The sequence below is a fragment of the Hyla sarda genome, unplaced genomic scaffold (genome assembly GCF_029499605.1).
Source record: "Hyla sarda isolate aHylSar1 unplaced genomic scaffold, aHylSar1.hap1 scaffold_650, whole genome shotgun sequence".
In the NCBI taxonomy this organism is placed as follows: domain Eukaryota; kingdom Metazoa; phylum Chordata; class Amphibia; order Anura; family Hylidae; genus Hyla; species Hyla sarda.
The window spans coordinates 181887-196757 of record NW_026610665.1 but is presented as its reverse complement, the minus strand read 5'-3'; the positions used below and the strand labels follow the sequence as shown (position 1 = coordinate 196757).

The window sequence follows — 14871 nt, the reverse complement described above, 5'->3', positions numbered from 1 at the left end:
CCTCTTTTCTGGGCGTATTATTCTTCTTTTTCTTCTTTTTTTTCGTCTAATGCATACCCCATCAGTGCAGCAATGCTTATTCAATACCGCCAGCAGATGGAGACACTGGGGGATAATTTTCTAAGGATTTATACTGATTTTTCCTGTCTGAATTTGTCGCACAGAAAGTTGCAGGCCAAATATGTGTGACATTTCTGCGAGTTTAGCTTCTAGAGCATTTTTACAACATTATACATAGGTGCTGAATACATAAAAAGCGACTGTTCAGCGACAGACAAGTCGCATCGGCTGAAAGTAGGCCAGAATGTCAGTCCATGTTGGAGCAGGTTTAGATACAGTCTAAAGTATAGATCTCAAAGTCTGTGCACAGAATTTAGCAAGGGCCTCGCACCTTCTGATGCATCAGGTAGGTGCACAATAGCATAGACTAACCCTCTGTACTTTGGTCTATATTGATGCCGGACATAGACAGCCAGCTGATGACCAATCCATTAGTGCAATGGATGGCTGGAAGCATTTGTCTTTGCCTTTGCAATACCACAGAAGCAATGCATGGTCAATGTACAGCAATGACACACCTGTGTGAACAGCCAGGAGACCCCCCCCCCCCCCATGTTATGTTACATAGTTACATAGTTAGTACGGTCGAAAAAAGACATATGTCCATCAAGTTCAACCAGGGAATTAAGGGGTAGGGGTGTGGCGCGATATTGGGGAAGGGATGAGATTTTATATTTCTTCATAAGCATTAATCTTATTTTGTCAATTAGGAACATTCAGCACCCACCCGCTATCAAGGCAGCTGCCTATCATGTCATGCCCTACCTGCACAGGTGTGCTGGCTACTCAAATGATCCAATTAAGGAGGCCATTTAGTCAGCAGCAGCAGAAGTCCTGTGCCTGGACGCTCCAACAGCGGCCAGACACAAGCAGAAGCAGAAGCAGCAGAAGCAGCAGAAGCAGCACCTTTTGTTTTTTGGCTGCAGCAGCAGCAAGGCCCACAGGGCTGGCTAGCTGGCTAGCCAGCAAGCAGGTAGCAATGAAAGTAGGAATCTTTCTTTTTAACCCTGTAAGGGGGTGGTGCACTGTACCCGAAGATACTGCCATATCGGGTCAATGCATAGGGCGACGGAAGCAAGCTTCGAAATCGGCCCCCGTTCTCAAAAATCCATTTAATATATGGTCCCCAGATAGGGGACGTATCAGATATTAAACTGATAAGAACAGATACTACACTTGATCTTAGCCAAAAGGCCGAGAAGCGATAACCGTGAAAGGGGCGGGCCCAACAAGGTGCCCTTCATGGGCACTATCACTGCTTGCTGTCAGGGAGGCTGCCAGACAATTTTCCATGCACACTCTGGGCTGGGGGGCAGTCAACCACCAGTACACACAGCAGAACCTAAACCCATACCATTATTGCTAAGCAGCAAGACAGGGGCCCATTGCACTCCCACGGGGCCTTTTTAAATGCAATCCATAACCCGGATTTGCCAGGAACCCTTCTTACTCCTCCTACTTGCATGTGACACTGGGCTTAGGATCTGCATAGGAAACACACACACAAGCACACACCTACCTTTGTTGCCTGCAGATGCCTCCTTGGCTGTCCCCAAACGGTATCAAACCAACACCCACGGGAAGCTGTAAGCATAGAGGACATGCCTGCACCCCATTGGACTTACCTGTGTGGGTTAAACCCGGGTTATTTGACAACCTATGGCGGTGATGGTTCTGCTCAGGCAGAGCAGTGCTGATGCTCCTCATAAAGCTGTCGCTGCTGTGAAGGTTCTAGGTGACATCACAAATCCCTATGGTTACATACACAACAAAGCTGGGTTGTTGTTGTTTACACTCTGCAAGGCCTGTGGAAGTGAGTGACATCATAGCACTGTAGTTCTGAGGGTTCTAGATGGATGCAACAATCTCCTGTTGCTTCTATGAAGGCCATAATAGACGACATCACCAAACAGCTCCATAGTCACATACACAGCAAAGGAGAGATGTTGTTTACACCTAGTGATGTCAGTGGTATTGAGTGACATCACAGCACAGTGCTAAGGCTCCTGGGCCTGGACACAGCAGCGGCTGCAATATCTCAACGGAGAATACGTTTATATATATGTGTGTGTGTGCGCGTATATATATATATATTATATATATATATATATATATTATATATATTTCTCCGCCGAAATCACTTTTAAACCCATTTCCACCTTTTTTTCCCTTCTCTTCCTCTTACTTTTTTTTCAAGTTTTTTTACGTTTTTCTCCTTTTCGCCTCTTTTCTGGGCGTATTATTCTTCTTTTTCTTCTTTTTTTTCGTCTAATGCATACCCCATCAGTGCAGCAATGCTTTTTCAATACCGCCAGCAGATGGAGACACTGGGGGATAATTTTCTAAGGATTTATACTGATTTTTCCTGTCTGAATTTGTCGCACAGAAAGTTGCAGGCCAAATATGTGTGACATTTCTGCGACTTTAGCTTCTAGAGCATTTTTACAACATTATACATAGGTGCTGAATACATAAAAAGCGACTGTTCAGCGACAGACAAGTCGCATCGGCTGAAAGTAGGCCAGAATGTCAGTCCATGTTGGAGCAGGTTTAGATACAGTCTAAAGTATAGATCTCAAAGTCTGTGCACAGAATTTAGCAAGGGCCTCGCACCTTCTGATGCATCAGGTAGGTGCACAATAGCATAGCCTAACCCTCTGTACTTTGGTCTATATTGATGCGGGACATAGACAGCCAGCTGATGACCAATCCATTAGTGCAATGGATGGCTGGAAGCATTTGTCTTTGCCTTTGCAATACCACAGAAGCAAAGCATGGTCAATGTACAGCAATGACACACCTGTGTGAACAGCCAGGAGACCCCCCCCCCCCCCCCCATGTTATGTTACATAGTTACATAGTTAGTACGGTCGAAAAAAGACATATGTCCATCAAGTTCAACCAGGGAATTAAGGGGTAGGGGTGTGGCGCGATATTGGGGAAGGGATGAGATTTTATATTTCTTCATAAGCATTAATCTTATTTTGTCAATTAGGAACATTCAGCACCCACCCGCTATCAAGGCAGCTGCCTATCATGTCATGCCCTACCTGCACAGGTGTGCTGGCTACTCAAATGATCCAATTAAGGAGGCCATTTAGTCAGCAGCAGCAGAAGTCCTGTGCCTGGACGCTCCAACAGCGGCCAGACACAAGCAGAAGCAGAAGCAGCAGAAGCAGCAGCAGCACCACCTTTTGTTTTTTGGCTGCAGCAGCAGCAGCAAGGCCCACAGGGCTGGCTAGCTGGCTAGCCAGCAAGCAGGTAGCAATGAAAGTAGGAATCTTTCTTTTTAACCCTGTAAGGGGGTGGTGCACTGTACCCGAAGATACTGCCATATCGGGTCAATGCATAGGGCGACGGAAGCAAGCTTCGAAATCGGCCCCCGTTCTCAAAAATCCATTTAATATATGGTCCCCAGATAGGGGACGTATCAGATATTAAACTGATAAGAACAGATACTACACTTGATCTTAGCCAAAAGGCCGAGAAGCGATAATCGTGAAAGGGGCGGGCCCAACAAGGTGCCCTTCATGGGCACTATCACTGCTTGCTGTCAGGGAGGCTGCCAGACAATTTTCCATGCACACTCTGGGCTGGGGGGCAGTCAACCACCAGTACACACAGCAGAACCTAAACCCATACTATTATTGCTAAGCAGCAAGACAGGGGCCCATTGCACTCCCACGGGGCCTTTTTAAATGCAATCCATAACCCGGATTTGCCAGGAACCCTTCTTACTCCTCCTACTTGCATGTGACACTGGGCTTAGGATCTGCATAGGAAACACACACACAAGCACACACCTACCTTTGTTGCCTGCAGATGCCTCCTTGGCTGTCCCCAAACGGTATCAAACCAACACCCACGGGAAGCTGTAAGCATAGAGGACATGCCTGCACCCCATTGGACTTACCTGTGTGGGTTAAACCCGGGTTATTTGACAACCTATGGCGGTGATGGTTCTGCTCAGGCAGAGCAGTGCTGATGCTCCTCATAAAGCTGTCGCTGCTGTGAAGGTTCTAGGTGACATCACAAATCCCTATGGTTACATACACAACAAAGCTGGGTTGTTGTTGTTTACACTCTGCAAGGCCTGTGGAAGTCAGTGACATCATAGCACTGTAGTTCTGAGGGTTCTAGATGGATGCAACAATCTCCTGTTGCTTCTATGAAGGCCATAATAGACGACATCACCAAACAGCTCCATAGTCACATACACAGCAAAGGAGAGATGTTGTTTACACCTAGTGATGTCAGTGGTATTGAGTGACATCACAGCACAGTGCTAAGGCTCCTGGGCCTGGACACAGCAGCGGCTGCAATATCTCAACGGAGAATACATTTATATATATGTGTGTGTGTGTGCGCGTATATATATATATATATATATATATATATATATATATATATATATATTTCTCCGCCGAAATCACTTTTAACCCCTTAAGGACCGGAGGTTTTTCCGTTTTTGCATTTTCGTTTTTTGCTCCTTGCCTTTAAAAAATCATAACTCTTTCAAATTTACACCTAAAAATCCATATGATGGCTTATTTTTTGCGCCACCAATTCTACTTTGTAATGACGTCAGTCATTTTGCCCAAAAATCTATGGTGAAGCGGGAAAAAAAATCATTGTGCGACAAAATTGAAAAAAAAAACGCTGTTTTGTAACTTTTGGGGGCTTCCGTTTCTACGTAGTACATTTTTCGGTAAAAATGACACCTGATATGTATTCTGTAGGTCCATACGATTAAAATGATACCCTACTTATATAGGTTTGATTTTGTCGGACTTCTGGAAAAAATCATAACTACATGCAGGAAAATTAATACGTTTAAAATTGTCATCTTCTGACCCCTATAACTTTTTTATTTTTCCGTGTATGGGGCGGTATGAGGGCTCATTTTTTGCGCCGTGATCTGAAGTTTTTAACGGTACCATTTTTGCATTGATAGGACTTATTGATCACTTTTTATTCATTTTTAAATGATATAAAAAGTGACCAAAAATGCACTATTTTGGACTTTGGAATTTTTTTGCGCGCACGCCATTGACCGAGCGGTTTAATTAATGATATATTTTTATAATTCGGACATTTCCGCACGCGGTGATACCACATATGTTTATTTTTATTTTTATTTACACTGTGTTTTTTTTTTTATTGGAAAAGGGGGGTGATTCAAACTTTTAATAGGGGAGGAGTTAAATGATCTTTATTCACTTTTTTTTTTCACTTTTTTTTTGCAGTGTTATAGGTCCCATAGGGACCTATAACACTGCACACACTGATCTTCTATGTTGATCACTGGTTTCTCATAAGAAACCAGTGATCAACGATTCTGCCGGATGACTGCTCATGCCTGGATCTCAGGCACTGAGCAGTCATTCGGCGATCGGACAGCGAGGAGGCAGGTAGGGGCCCTCCCGCTGTCCTGTCAGCTGTTCGGGATGCCGCGATTTCACCGCGGCTATCCCGAACAGCCCACTGAGCTAGCCGGGATGCTTTCGGTTTCACTTTAGACGCGGCGTTCAACTTTGAACGCCGCGTCTAAAGGGTTAATAGCGCGCGGCACAGCGATCAATGCCGCGCGCTATTAGCCACGGGTCCCGGCCGTTGTTAGAGGCCGGGCCCGACCCGCTATGACGCGGGGCCACGCCGTGGCCCCACGTTATAGATCGGGAGTGGACACATGACGTTCCAGTACGTCATGTGTCCTTAAGGGGTTAAACCCATTTCCACCTTTTTTTCCCTTCTCTTCCTCTTACTTTTTTTTCACGTTTTTTTACGTTTTTCTCCTTTTCGCCTCTTTTCTGGGCGTATTATTCTTCTTTTTCTTCTTTTTTTTCGTCTAATGCATACCCCATCAGTGCAGCAATGCTTATTCAATACCGCCAGCAGATGGAGACACTGGGGGATAATTTTCTAAGGATTTATACTGATTTTTCCTGTCTGAATTTGTCGCACAGAAAGTTGCAGGCCAAATATGTGTGACATTTCTGCGACTTTAGCTTCTAGAGCATTTTTACAACATTATACATAGGTGCTGAATACATAAAAAGCGACTGTTCAGCGACAGACAAGTCGCATCGGCTGAAAGTAGGCCAGAATGTCAGTCCATGTTGGAGCAGGTTTAGATACAGTCTAAAGTATAGATCTCAAAGTCTGTGCACAGAATTTAGCAAGGGCCTCGCACCTTCTGATGCATCAGGCAGGTGCACAATAGCATAGCCTAACCCTCTGTACTTTGGTCTATATTGATGCGGGACATAGACAGCCAGCTGATGACCAATCCATTAGTGCAATGGATGGCTGGAAGCATTTGTCTTTGCCTTTGCAATACCACAGAAGCAATGCATGGTCAATGTACAGCAATGACACACCTGTGTGAACAGCCAGGAGACCCCCCCCCCCCCCCCATGTTATGTTACATAGTTACATAGTTAGTACGGTCGAAAAAAGACATATGTCCATCAAGTTCAACCAGGGAATTAAGGGGTAGGGGTGTGGCGCGATATTGGGGAAGGGATGAGATTTTATATTTCTTCATAAGCATTAATCTTATTTTGTCAATTAGGAACATTCAGCACCCACCCGCTATCAAGGCAGCTGCCTATCATGTCATGCCCTACCTGCACAGGTGTGCTGGCTACTCAAATGATCCAATTAAGGAGGCCATTTAGTCAGCAGCAGCAGAAGTCCTGTGCCTGGACGCTCCAACAGCGGCCAGACACAAGCAGAAGCAGAAGCAGCAGAAGCAGCAGCAGCACCACCTTTTGTTTTTTGGCTGCAGCAGCAGCAAGGCCCACAGGGCTGGCTAGCTGGCTAGCCAGCAAGCAGGTAGCAATGAAAGTAGGAATCTTTCTTTTTAACCCTGTAAGGGGGTGGTGCACTGTACCCGAAGATACTGCCATATCGGGTCAATGCATAGGGCAACGGAAGCAAGCTTCGAAATCGGCCCCCGTTCTCAAAAATCCATTTAATATATGGTCCCCAGATAGGGGACGTATCAGATATTAAACTGATAAGAACAGATACTACACTTGATCTTAGCCAAAAGGCCGAGAAGCGATAACCGTGAAAGGGGCGGGCCCAACAAGGTGCCCTTCATGGGCACTATCACTGCTTGCTGTCAGGGAGGCTGCCAGACAATTTTCCATGCACACTCTGGGCTGGGGGGCAGTCAACCACCAGTACACACAGCAGAACCTAAACCCATACCATTATTGCTAAGCAGCAAGACAGGGGCCCATTGCACTCCCACGGGGCCTTTTTAAATGCAATCCATAACCCGGATTTGCCAGGAACCCTTCTTACTCCTCCTACTTGCATGTGACACTGGGCTTAGGATCTGCATAGGAAACACACACACAAGCACACACCTACCTTTGTTGCCTGCAGATGCCTCCTTGGCTGTCCCCAAACGGTATCAAACCAACACCCACGGGAAGCTGTAAGCATAGAGGACATGCCTGCACCCCATTGGACTTACCTGTGTGGGTTAAACCCGGGTTATTTGACAACCTATGGCGGTGATGGTTCTGCTCAGGCAGAGCAGTGCTGATGCTCCTCATAAAGCTGTCGCTGCTGTGAAGGTTCTAGGTGACATCACAAATCCCTATGGTTACATACACAACAAAGCTGGGTTGTTGTTGTTTACACTCTGCAAGGCCTGTGGAAGTGAGTGACATCATAGCACTGTAGTTCTGAGGGTTCTAGATGGATGCAACAATCTCCTGTTGCTTCTATGAAGGCCATAATAGACGACATCACCAAACAGCTCCATAGTCACATACACAGCAAAGGAGAGATGTTGTTTACACCTAGTGATGTCAGTGGTATTGAGTGACATCACAGCACAGTGCTAAGGCTCCTGGGCCTGGACACAGCAGCGGCTGCAATATCTCAACGGAGAATACGTTTATATATATGTGTGTGTGTGCGCGTATATATATATATATATATATATATATATATATATATATATTTCTCCGCCGAAATCACTTTTAAACCCATTTCCACCTTTTTTTCCCTTCTCTTCCTCTTACTTTTTTTTCACGTTTTTTTACGTTTTTCTCCTTTTCGCCTCTTTTCTGGGCGTATTATTCTTCTTTTTCTTCTTTTTTTTCGTCTAATGCATACCCCATCAGTGCAGCAATGCTTATTCAATACCGCCAGCAGATGGAGACACTGGGGGATAATTTTCTAAGGATTTATACTGATTTTTCCTGTCTGAATTTGTCGCACAGAAAGTTGCAGGCCAAATATGTGTGACATTTCTGCGACTTTAGCTTCTAGAGCATTTTTACAACATTATACATAGGTGCTGAATACATAAAAAGCGACTGTTCAGCGACAGACAAGTCGCATCGGCTGAAAGTAGGCCAGAATGTCAGTCCATGTTGGAGCAGGTTTAGATACAGTCTAAAGTATAGATCTCAAAGTCTGTGCACAGAATTTAGCAAGGGCCTCGCACCTTCTGATGCATCAGGTAGGTGCACAATAGCATAGCCTAACCCTCTGTACTTTGGTCTATATTGATGCGGGACATAGACAGCCAGCTGATGACCAATCCATTAGTGCAATGGATGGCTGGAAGCATTTGTCTTTGCCTTTGCAATACCACAGAAGCAATGCATGGTCAATGTACAGCAATGACACACCTGTGTGAACAGCCAGGAGACCCCCCCCCCCCCATGTTATGTTACATAGTTACATAGTTAGTACGGTCGAAAAAAGACATATGTCCATCAAGTTCAACCAGGGAATTAAGGGGTAGGGGTGTGGCGCGATATTGGGGAAGGGATGAGATTTTATATTTCTTCATAAGCATTAATCTTATTTTGTCAATTAGGAACATTCAGCACCCACCCGCTATCAAGGCAGCTGCCTATCATGTCATGCCCTACCTGCACAGGTGTGCTGGCTACTCAAATGATCCAATTAAGGAGGCCATTTAGTCAGCAGCAGCAGAAGTCCTGTGCCTGGACGCTCCAACAGCGGCCAGACACAAGCAGAAGCAGAAGCAGCAGCAGCACCACCTTTTGTTTTTTGGCTGCAGCAGCAGCAAGGCCCACAGGGCTGGCTAGCTGGCTAGCCAGCAAGCAGGTAGCAATGAAAGTAGGAATCTTTCTTTTTAACCCTGTAAGGGGGTGGTGCACTGTACCCGAAGATACTGCCATATCGGGTCAATGCATAGGGCAACGGAAGCAAGCTTCGAAATCGGCCCCCGTTCTCAAAAATCCATTTAATATATGGTCCCCAGATAGGGGACGTATCAGATATTAAACTGATAAGAACAGATACTACACTTGATCTTAGCCAAAAGGCCGAGAAGCGATAACCGTGAAAGGGGCGGGCCCAACAAGGTGCCCTTCATGGGCACTATCACTGCTTGCTGTCAGGGAGGCTGCCAGACAATTTTCCATGCACACTCTGGGCTGGGGGGCAGTCAACCACCAGTACACACAGCAGAACCTAAACCCATACCATTATTGCTAAGCAGCAAGACAGGGGCCCATTGCACTCCCACGGGGCCTTTTTAAATGCAATCCATAACCCGGATTTGCCAGGAACCCTTCTTACTCCTCCTACTTGCATGTGACACTGGGCTTAGGATCTGCATAGGAAACACACACACAAGCACACACCTACCTTTGTTGCCTGCAGATGCCTCCTTGGCTGTCCCCAAACGGTATCAAACCAACACCCACGGGAAGCTGTAAGCATAGAGGACATGCCTGCACCCCATTGGACTTACCTGTGTGGGTTAAACCCGGGTTATTTGACAACCTATGGCGGTGATGGTTCTGCTCAGGCAGAGCAGTGCTGATGCTCCTCATAAAGCTGTCGCTGCTGTGAAGGTTCTAGGTGACATCACAAATCCCTATGGTTACATACACAACAAAGCTGGGTTGTTGTTGTTTACACTCTGCAAGGCCTGTGGAAGTGAGTGACATCATAGCACTGTAGTTCTGAGGGTTCTAGATGGATGCAACAATCTCCTGTTGCTTCTATGAAGGCCATAATAGACGACATCACCAAACAGCTCCATAGTCACATACACAGCAAAGGAGAGATGTTGTTTACACCTAGTGATGTCAGTGGTATTGAGTGACATCACAGCACAGTGCTAAGGCTCCTGGGCCTGGACACAGCAGCGGCTGCAATATCTCAACGGAGAATACGTTTATATATATGTGTGTGTGTGCGCGTATATATATATATATATATATATATATATATATATATATATATATATATATATATATATTTCTCCGCCGAAATCACTTTTAAACCCATTTCCACCTTTTTTTCCCTTCTCTTCCTCTTACTTTTTTTTCACGTTTTTTTACGTTTTTCTCCTTTTCGCCTCTTTTCTGGGCGTATTATTCTTCTTTTTCTTCTTTTTTTTCGTCTAATGCATACCCCATCAGTGCAGCAATGCTTATTCAATACCGCCAGCAGATGGAGACACTGGGGGATAATTTTCTAAGGATTTATACTGATTTTTCCTGTCTGAATTTGTCGCACAGAAAGTTGCAGGCCAAATATGTGTGACATTTCTGCGACTTTAGCTTCTAGAGCATTTTTACAACATTATACATAGGTGCTGAATACATAAAAAGCGACTGTTCAGCGACAGACAAGTCGCATCGGCTGAAAGTAGGCCAGAATGTCAGTCCATGTTGGAGCAGGTTTAGATACAGTCTAAAGTATAGATCTCAAAGTCTGTGCACAGAATTTAGCAAGGGCCTCGCACCTTCTGATGCATCAGGTAGGTGCACAATAGCATAGCCTAACCCTCTGTACTTTGGTCTATATTGATGCGGGACATAGACAGCCAGCTGATGACCAATCCATTAGTGCAATGGATGGCTGGAAGCATTTGTCTTTGCCTTTGCAATACCACAGAAGCAATGCATGGTCAATGTACAGCAATGACACACCTGTGTGAACAGCCAGGAGACCCCCCCCCCCCCATGTTATGTTACATAGTTACATAGTTAGTACGGTCGAAAAAAGACATATGTCCATCAAGTTCAACCAGGGAATTAAGGGGTAGGGGTGTGGCGCGATATTGGGGAAGGGATGAGATTTTATATTTCTTCATAAGCATTAATCTTATTTTGTCAATTAGGAACATTCAGCACCCACCCGCTATCAAGGCAGCTGCCTATCATGTCATGCCCTACCTGCACAGGTGTGCTGGCTACTCAAATGATCCAATTAAGGAGGCCATTTAGTCAGCAGCAGCAGAAGTCCTGTGCCTGGACGCTCCAACAGCGGCCAGACACAAGCAGAAGCAGAAGCAGCAGAAGCAGCAGCAGCAGCACCACCTTTTGTTTTTTGGCTGCAGCAGCAGCAAGGCCCACAGGGCTGGCTAGCTGGCTAGCCAGCAAGCAGGTAGCAATGAAAGTAGGAATCTTTCTTTTTAACCCTGTAAGGGGGTGGTGCACTGTACCCGAAGATACTGCCATATCGGGTCAATGCATAGGGCGACGGAAGCAATCTTCGAAATCGGCCCCCGTTCTCAAAAATCCATTTAATATATGGTCCCCAGATAGGGGACGTATCAGATATTAAACTGATAAGAACAGATACTACACTTGATCTTAGCCAAAAGGCCGAGAAGCGATAACCGTGAAAGGGGCGGGCCCAACAAGGTGCCCTTCATGGGCACTATCACTGCTTGCTGTCAGGGAAGCTGCCAGACAATTTTCCATGCACACTCTGGGCTGGGGGGCAGTCAACCACCAGTACACACAGCAGAACCTAAACCCATACCATTATTGCTAAGCAGCAAGACAGGGGCCCATTGCACTCCCACGGGGCCTTTTTAAATGCAATCCATAACCCGGATTTGCCAGGAACCCTTCTTACTCCTCCTACTTGCATGTGACACTGGGCTTAGGATCTGCATAGGAAACACACACACAAGCACACACCTACCTTTGTTGCCTGCAGATGCCTCCTTGGCTGTCCCCAAACGGTATCAAACCAACACCCACGGGAAGCTGTAAGCATAGAGGACATGCCTGCACCCCATTGGACTTACCTGTGTGGGTTAAACCCGGGTTATTTGACAACCTATGGCGGTGATGGTTCTGCTCAGGCAGAGCAGTGCTGATGCTCCTCATAAAGCTGTCGCTGCTGTGAAGGTTCTAGGTGACATCACAAATCCCTATGGTTACATACACAACAAAGCTGGGTTGTTGTTGTTTATACTCTGCAAGGCCTGTGGAAGTGAGTGACATCATAGCACTGTAGTTCTGAGGGTTCTAGATGGATGCAACAATCTCCTGTTGCTTCTATGAAGGCCATAATAGACGACATCACCAAACAGCTCCATAGTCACATACACAGCAAAGGAGAGATGTTGTTTACACCTAGTGATGTCAGTGGTATTGAGTGACATCACAGCACAGTGCTAAGGCTCCTGGGCCTGGACACAGCAGCGGCTGCAATATCTCAACGGAGAATACGTTTATATATATGTGTGTGTGTGCGCGTATATATATATATATATATATATATATATATATATATATATTTCTCCGCCGAAATCACTTTTAAACCCATTTCCACCTTTTTTTCCCTTCTCTTCCTCTTACTTTTTTTTCACGTTTTTTTACGTTTTTCTCCTTTTCGCCTCTTTTCTGGGCGTATTATTCTTCTTTTTCTTCTTTTTTTTCGTCTAATGCATACCCCATCAGTGCAGCAATGCTTATTCAATACCGCCAGCAGATGGAGACACTGGGGGATAATTTTCTAAGGATTTATACTGATTTTTCCTGTCTGAATTTGTCGCACAGAAAGTTGCAGGCCAAATATGTGTGACATTTCTGCGACTTTAGCTTCTAGAGCATTTTTACAACATTATACATAGGTGCTGAATACATAAAAAGCGACTGTTCAGCGACAGACAAGTCGCATCGGCTGAAAGTAGGCCAGAATGTCAGTCCATGTTGGAGCAGGTTTAGATACAGTCTAAAGTATAGATCTCAAAGTCTGTGCACAGAATTTAGCAAGGGCCTCGCACCTTCTGATGCATCAGGTAGGTGCACAATAGCATAGCCTAACCCTCTGTACTTTGATCTATATTGATGCGGGACATAGACAGCAAGCTGATGACCAATCCATTAGTGCAATGGATGGCTGGAAGCATTTGTCTTTGCCTTTGCAATACCACAGAAGCAATGCATGGTCAATGTACAGCAATGACACACCTGTGTGAACAGCCAGGAGACCCCCCCCCCCCCCCATGTTATGTTACATAGTTACATAGTTAGTACGGTCGAAAAAAGACATATGTCCATCAAGTTCAACCAGGGAATTAAGGGGTAGGGGTGTGGCGCGATATTGGGGAAGGGATGAGATTTTATATTTCTTCATAAGCATTAATCTTATTTTGTCAATTAGGAACATTCAGCACCCACCCGCTATCAAGGCAGCTGCCTATCATGTCATGCCCTACCTGCACAGGTGTGCTGGCTACTCAAATGATCCAATTAAGGAGGCCATTTAGTCAGCAGCAGCAGAAGTCCTGTGCCTGGACGCTCCAACAGCGGCCAGACACAAGCAGAAGCAGAAGCAGCAGCAGCACCACCTTTTGTTTTTTGGCTGCAGCAGCAGCAAGGCCCACAGGGCTGGCTAGCTGGCTAGCCAGCAAGCAGGTAGCAATGAAAGTAGGAATCTTTCTTTTTAACCCTGTAAGGGGGTGGTGCACTGTACCCGAAGATACTGCCATATCGGGTCAATGCATAGGGCGACGGAAGCAAGCTTCGAAATCGGCCCCCGTTCTCAAAAATCCATTTAATATATGGTCCCCAGATAGGGGACGTATCAGATATTAAACTGATAAGAACAGATACTACACTTGATCTTAGCCAAAAGGCCGAGAAGCGATAACCGTGAAAGGGGCGGGCCCAACAAGGTGCCCTTCATGGGCACTATCACTGCTTGCTGTCAGGGAGGCTGCCAGACAATTTTCCATGCACACTCTGGGCTGGGGGGCAGTCAACCACCAGTACACACAGCAGAACCTAAACCCATACCATTATTGCTAAGCAGCAAGACAGGGGCCCATTGCACTCCCACGGGGCCTTTTTAAATGCAATCCATAACCCGGATTTGCCAGGAACCCTTCTTACTCCTCCTACTTGCATGTGACACTGGGCTTAGGATCTGCATAGGAAACACACACACAAGCACACACCTACCTTTGTTGCCTGCAGATGCCTCCTTGGCTGTCCCCAAACGGTATCAAACCAACACCCACGGGAAGCTGTAAGCATAGAGGACATGCCTGCACCCCATTGGACTTACCTGTGTGGGTTAAACCCGGGTTATTTGACAACCTATGGCGGTGATGGTTCTGCTCAGGCAGAGCAGTGCTGATGCTCCTCATAAAGCTGTCGCTGCTGTGAAGGTTCTAGGTGACATCACAAATCCCTATGGTTACATACACAACAAAGCTGGGTTGTTGTTGTTTACACTCTGCAAGGCCTGTGGAAGTGAGTGACATCATAGCACTGTAGTTCTGAGGGTTCTAGATGGATGCAACAATCTCCTGTTGCTTCTATGAAGGCCATAATAGACGACATCACCAAACAGCTCCATAGTCACATACACAGCAAAGGAGAGATGTTGTTTACACCTAGTGATGTCAGTGGTATTGAGTGACATCACAGCACAGTGCTAAGGCTCCTGGGCCTGGACACAGCAGCGGCTGCAATATCTCAACGGAGAATACGTTTATATATATGTGTGTGTGTGCGCGTATATATATATATATATATATATATATATATA

The 14871-nt window shown here is 45.7% G+C and overlaps 6 non-coding genes across 6 annotated transcripts; all 6 read right to left on the bottom strand.

The window, feature by feature from the left end:
• Window positions 1-1075: 1075 nt before the first annotated feature.
• On the bottom strand, window positions 1076-1266 carry LOC130342485 (U2 spliceosomal RNA). Its single transcript, XR_008882123.1, has one exon. It is a non-coding gene; the product is annotated as a U2 spliceosomal RNA (small nuclear RNA).
• A 2097-nt stretch (window positions 1267-3363) lies between these two features.
• On the bottom strand, window positions 3364-3554 carry LOC130342484 (U2 spliceosomal RNA). Its single transcript, XR_008882122.1, has one exon. It is a non-coding gene; the product is annotated as a U2 spliceosomal RNA (small nuclear RNA).
• A 3385-nt stretch (window positions 3555-6939) lies between these two features.
• LOC130342488 (U2 spliceosomal RNA) lies at window positions 6940-7130 on the bottom strand. The gene has a single exon (XR_008882126.1). It is a non-coding gene; the product is annotated as a U2 spliceosomal RNA (small nuclear RNA).
• A 2077-nt stretch (window positions 7131-9207) lies between these two features.
• Window positions 9208-9398, bottom strand: LOC130342487 (U2 spliceosomal RNA). Its single transcript, XR_008882125.1, has one exon. It is a non-coding gene; the product is annotated as a U2 spliceosomal RNA (small nuclear RNA).
• A 2107-nt stretch (window positions 9399-11505) lies between these two features.
• On the bottom strand, window positions 11506-11696 carry LOC130342413 (U2 spliceosomal RNA). Its single transcript, XR_008882065.1, has one exon. It is a non-coding gene; the product is annotated as a U2 spliceosomal RNA (small nuclear RNA).
• A 2079-nt stretch (window positions 11697-13775) lies between these two features.
• LOC130342482 (U2 spliceosomal RNA) lies at window positions 13776-13966 on the bottom strand. Its single transcript, XR_008882120.1, has one exon. It is a non-coding gene; the product is annotated as a U2 spliceosomal RNA (small nuclear RNA).
• Between the last annotated feature and the right edge of the window lie 905 nt (window positions 13967-14871).